The sequence below is a fragment of the Rhagoletis zephyria genome, unplaced genomic scaffold (genome assembly GCF_001687245.7).
Source record: "Rhagoletis zephyria isolate East Lansing unplaced genomic scaffold, Rhagoletis_zephyria_1.1 Rzeph_scaffold_01768, whole genome shotgun sequence".
In the NCBI taxonomy this organism is placed as follows: Eukaryota; Metazoa; Arthropoda; class Insecta; order Diptera; family Tephritidae; genus Rhagoletis; species Rhagoletis zephyria.
Genome location: NW_016158852.1, coordinates 26,066 through 32,410, shown reverse-complemented (window position 1 = coordinate 32,410; position 6,345 = coordinate 26,066). Strand labels below are relative to the sequence as shown.

The 6,345-nt window shown below is 32.0% G+C and overlaps 1 long non-coding RNA gene across 1 annotated transcript; it reads left to right on the top strand.

Annotated features, from left to right (window-relative positions):
• The first annotated feature begins 3,599 nt into the window (after positions 1 to 3,599).
• LOC108365075 (uncharacterized) lies at positions 3,600 to 4,097 on the top strand. Its single transcript, XR_001847874.1, has 3 exons — positions 3,600 to 3,837; positions 3,895 to 4,003; positions 4,073 to 4,097. It is a non-coding gene; the product is annotated as an uncharacterized LOC108365075 (long non-coding RNA).
• Positions 4,098 to 6,345: the final 2,248 nt, after the last annotated feature.

Genomic DNA, 6,345 nt, shown 5'->3' with positions numbered 1-6,345 from the left:
GTATAAGCCGCACAACACTACAAAAATTCAAATGTTAATTCAAATTTGTTTTTAACGAATATTCAAAAAAAAAACAAAAATCAAGCGACATGACATCTAAAGCGTAACGAAATATAGGAAATAAAAGAAAACCAAGTTGAAGTTTAAAGGTTTGGTTCTCATGAGAGCAATGTCATTTTGGCTTCTACCTGTATTTATGTGCCTTGGTAAGTAAATAGCAAAGAAAATATAACAGGCTAAACTTCAACTTTCCTATCTTTCAGTGTTTAATATCTCGGAAACCACTTGACCGATTAGAAAAGTATTGATGCCAAATCAAAGGTAATTTTAATACCTTTTTTACGACGAATTTACCATAGCCGTTTATAAAATAAAAATTTTAGGCAAACGCCTTTAAAAAAAATAGATATACAATTTCGATTTTTACCACTAGTTTCGTTAAATTGTGCCTTACAAAAAACCTTTTTATATAAGAAATAGCTTGTACTTTCTAAATAATATAAATTTCTGTAGCATTAATTATGCAGTTTTCTTCAAAAATTCTGATTTTATGAAAAAGTTGATTTCTTTTTTGTTTTTTAGAATTTATGTCTTAAAAATATAAAAGTCATAAAAATTATGTACATCAACTGAAAGATAAACTAATCATCTTTATTCTGACATCATTAGTTGTTTAATCGGTTATGTAGTTCATAAGATATTGACATTTCCAAATATCGAAAAATTTAACTTAACCTCCTATATCTTCTTAATTTTTTACATGCGCTAAAAAAGACTGAAATCAGCATGAAGAGTTCTAAGAGTTCTAAAAATATGAGCTTCAATTTTATCCCCTTTATTTTATTTTTTATAACAATGATCTCTAAAAATGTGAGTTCAAGTATACAAACATATTTACAATAAAAAACATAAATTTTTTCCCCTTAAATTTTTCCTTTTAAACTTAGAAGTATTATACAAACACAATTCAAAGAATTAAATAAATATTTAAAACTATCACACGTATTTTCTTATTTGAAATGATAAGGTTATCCAATAAGGCGGAACTTTTGTAAGTGAACGAACTGTTCAATTAAACGAGTATCTGTTAATTGATTCCCAGGTTAAATGAACCAAAAATGTCGAAATTTTTCAAGTGCAATTAAGTGGGGAATACTGTAGTCAATGAATGTCGCAACGATTGCATTACTTAACGTCTTTGATTGAGATGACATTTGTTTTCCCATACATTTTTTTCCTAATGTCTTATGCAAATGCCAGAAGTTCTTACTTATATGCAATCTGTATATACATACATATGTATGTATGTACTTAATACCAAAACTACCAAAAACATATGTATATATGTATAGAAAAATCTAACACTATTTAGAAAATACAGTTCCATTTGTCAAAATTTCTTACCCAAAAGAGTTCTGTTTTTTTTCCAGATAGACTTAAAGCCAATCGTTTCGATTGCAATAACCCTCCACTATTTACCACACAAACGATAATAATTTTCACGGCATCTAGCTTTCCAAATGAACCTTTCCGAACTTGTTACAGCACAATTATACTGTCAAAAGTGCTGTGTTTCTTTGTTTTATGCGCTACAGCGACTATAACTCGTTAACTTTTTGATTTGCTCGTATGAAATGTGCGATCAGTGTTATAAAACAAATCAATAAGAAAAAACTTAGTTGCTAAGTTGATATCTCGAAATAAATATGTACGTCGCACAGTGTGATTTTTCATCAATCTAGCTGATATTAAATCACGGATTAAATATATGATTTATAATACTATTTTTACTTATCAATTAGTACTCAAACATAAATATATCATTTTCACACAATTGTGTTCATGTTTTTTTGGTCTTAACCTTTTTTTTAATTTTTATTAAGCTCATTATTTATATTCCCATATTTTTAAGACTACAATTTCATTTTATTTAGCATTTCATAAATATTTATAAACGTGAACCAGTTTTTAGTATATTGAAAAAAACTTACTAAAGTAAAAATACAAAATTTATTTAATAAGAGAAATATGTATTGCAAACCTCCAAATAAATCTAATCACTAAAACTGAGTTAGACTCTTCATCTAGGTCTGATAGGTCAGAACGTTGCTCAAAATTTACTTCTGGGTCGGACAATAGTTTTAGTACTTCTTTATATAATGTCTTTTTTTAATGTTTAGTTAATTTTTCGATATTGGGGATATTAAGGGATCAGGTGACAAAAGTAAAATATTAAATAAATCTTCCATAGTCTTACTACGCGGCATCTTTCTGTGTTATCTTGTCTATGTCTCTTAAAATCCTTAATTCTACTCTCCAATGCTTCCTCTGAGAACATTCCTATTGGAAGTACTGCAGTTTTAATTACGCCTGCCCCATGCATTAAAATTTTGTGGATGCTCGTGGGCATGTAGTACCATAGGTAAAAGTCCACAAATATTTTTGCGGTTGAAAACGCATTCTTTCGAAATGTTTCTGAATTGAGGAGAATCCGCCTGACATAGTTTGGAGTATGATAGCAAATTTTCATCAATTCCTGTTATTTCTGAAAACAACAAGGACTCCGAAAAAGCGTCTGGCTGTATTGCCATCATTGGTCGTCCCAAAACCTTGTTTTGGAAGATCTAGTAATAAACCCACTTCTGCTTTAAATCTTTGTATAATCAAACCTTTTCTAACCACTTTTGATTTTTATTGCGAAAATCTTTTAAGATACGCCTGCAACTTTTCCACTTACTCGTAAAATTAAAAACTGCCTTTCTGACTTCAGTCACTTAAGTTTAATCCATTTATGACATATGAAAGAACAGTCTTGTTTTCGTCTTTTGCATCACTTTTCTGATGCCCATTTTCAAAAAGTTCTTTCCTTAAAATTGACATATTTCCTGAAAAAGGAGAATGCATCAAGACCTGTACTTTCCAGCAGCTAAAGATATGTTATTTAAGGCCTAAGATTAGCGCCACTTAAACTAAAATCAAAATTAAATCGAATAACCACGGATAACGAGTTTGCGAGTCTTGTTAAACTTATATACTGCTAAAATTAAATTTAATCCAACATCAAGTTACCATAACATGAAGAACTCAGTCCTAGTTCATTAAAATCACAAAAATTCATTTTCACTAAATACAACATACCTTGAAAAGTAAGTTGAAATGGTATTCTGAATAAGGTCCTCTCCCGCTATAAACTTTAGTTTCACTTTTCTAGTTTTTATTGTTTCCTCTTTATCAAGCATTTATTATACGAATTTTACAGTTCGATTTGAATTTCCATAATATAAAATTATTTATTTAATATTTTCTTGATAATTGAAATAATACACTGTGCGTCACAGACACACCGCTCAGCTCTTATACCTCTTTATAGATTTATTAATAAAAGTTGTTTTACGGGTTGATAACTCAATAACTATGTAGTGTATTTTTAACAAGCGCGTGGAAGCAGGGCCTTGCCATATACATACATATGTATACACATACGCATATGTATGACCTATGTATGTATGTATGTATGTGCATGTGTATTCGACTGCTTTGTTGCACACTATAAAATCTGATAGGCGTAGATATATAGTGATTGGTATGACAGCAACCACTTTAGTTCGCAACGGAAAATTAAGCCACCCAGACTGAGTTAAGCGTATTAAAATAAAAAATGTTCTCTTTGTTAGTATTTCCTCGAAATGTCCACAGATCTTATATTCTCCTCCCTGCAAATGCTTAAGGAGTATTTTGTTGCAAAAAGTGCAGTAATGGCTCTCTCCTGACGAACAGGAGCTCAGAAAGGAGGCGGGTACAGAATTTTAGATGAGAGGGTGCGATTGGTTTCAACAGGTAAACAAAAATCGGTTATAATCTTGAAAATTCGTTACAAATGTTAACTTTTAATAGATGGGTGGCGTTTTTCGAAATCCAACATGATTGGTTTCACTTGAAATTTGTTACATGGAGGGTTTCGGAGTAGCTGATTACCAAGGCCGAGAAATATATGCATGAACAAGTAATTTTTAGCAAAAAAAAATACCGACTTAAAAAATATATATATATATCTATATATTTCATGATCCAGTGATCGGATCTAAACCAAATTAGTATGGGACCACCCCTGAGACACTACCGTTGCAAAAAGAATTATTGAAATCGGTTGGCGTGGTGCAAAGTTATGCGGTAACATACATAAAAAAAATAAAATAAAAAAATATTCCGACGAACTGATAACCTCCTCCTTTTTTGGAAGTCGGTTAAAAACGGAATAGCTTAATGTTTTTTTATTCAGTTTTTTCAAGGATTGAGAAATTACACTGGTCATTCACATAATATTCTCAAATAATGAAGATCAGCGCTTGGCGTTTTAGAAAGTTTAATGACGCCAAACGACCTTCCGACATCCATTGATGTTTCTAGACAGAATTTAAAACAAGTAATTTTTAGCAAAAAAAACCGACTTCAACTCCCATAAAAAAAAATATATATATATATATATATCTCATGATCCACTGATCGGATCTCAACCAGATTAGTATGCGACCACCTCTGAGACACTACCTTGCAAAAAGAATTATCGAAATCGGTTGAAGTGGTCCAAAGTTATGCGGTAACATACATAACAAAANTGCAGTGGTGTTAGTGCATCGATGTACTATGTAGTTGTCACATTTTTTATCTATTATTAAAAATAGTGCAGGTTATATTACACAAAGTTACGAATCCTTCAATTATTTTCCAAATTGAATTTAATATTTTTAAATACTCCATGTTATACATTTAATAATTTATTTTTAATCTCTTCAAAACCAATGCCCTCCTATAGACACAAACCTTTGGTTTCAATTTTTGTATCCAAGGAGAAATGTCATTGAAGTTAGAGTTAAAAAACTCTGTTTTTATCGCATTATTTGTAAACATTTGTTTTGTTGGACGAATAACATCGGGATTTTCAACGCTTATATTAAGCTGCTTAAAACCCAATTACATAGAGTAACCAATGCCCTCCCGTAGACACAAACCTTTGGTTTGCAATTTCTGTATCCAAGGAGAAGTTAGAGTTAAAAAAACAAATCTGTTCTTATCTCATTGTTTGTAAACATTTCGCCACTAGACACGAATAAAGGCGCGCGCTCAAAAGTTGACCGCGAAAACAGGCGCATAAGAAAAACTTCAGCGAAGGAAGACTCTTAACATAGTTGACGGCGAAGCAAGACGCGTTAAAATATTTGACGGCGAATAAGGACGCGTAAACTTTTCTTCGCGGTCAACTATGTTTGCGGTTGTAATAGTATGTACATTCCGTAAAGAGTTTTTGGCGAATAATGCTGAAGTAACAGTCCTTGGCCAAGTATAAATCTATGATTACGCGTCTTTCTTCGCCGAAGTTTTTATTAAGCGCATTTTTTCGTAAAATTTTTTTATGCGTCTTTTTTCGCCGTCGAGACACTAGCGGCGCCTTTGTTCGTCTCTAGTGACGATTTATTTTGTTGGACGAATAACATCGGAATTTTTATCGCTTATATTAAAGCTGCGTAAAACCAAGTAAAGAGAGTAAATACAATACACATACATACATACAATGCAATGTACAATAAAGCTGGTTGTACAGTAAGTTGAGCATGTTTATCTATCTATATCTATACTAATTATATAAAGAGAAGTCCATTTTTTTTGTAACAGGTAATCTCGCGAACGGCTGCTCCGATTTTCATGAAATTTTGTATACAAATAGCTTTCGGTAACCACCATGTTTTAGGCTAAAAAAATTTTACTTTTTTTCGGGTAGGTGGACCAGGGACCGGTCTATTCCAAAAAATCTTATTATAGTCCGATTTGCTTAAAATTTAGTACGTAAGTAGCTTTTTAGCATATATTAGCATATATGACCCATTTTTTCCGGGAAGTGGTCCAGGGACCGATCTATTCGAAAAAATCGAATTTACAATCCGATTTGCTTAAAATTCGGTGCGCAGGTAGCTTTTTAGCATGTACTAGCATATGTGATCAATTTTTTCCGAGAAGTGGACCAGGGACCGATCTATTCCAAAAAATCGCATTTATGGTCCGATTTGCTTAAAATTCGGTACGTAAGTAGTTTTTAGCATATATTAGGATACTAGCAGACCCGGCAAACTTCGTCCCGCCCCAAATTTTTATATATTTTATTAAAACTTTTCGGTCCAACATTTTCACCAACAATTCACGTTTACGATTTTCATTGGCACATTTGTCTGCTAAGATTAAGGTTTGGTGGTCATTTGCCGCTTTAAATAACCTAAGGAAAGTGTTATATCCGTTCTTGAAATTCTCCAGTTGTGCGGCATTTCATAGCACGGTTATTCGCAAAGCGAAATA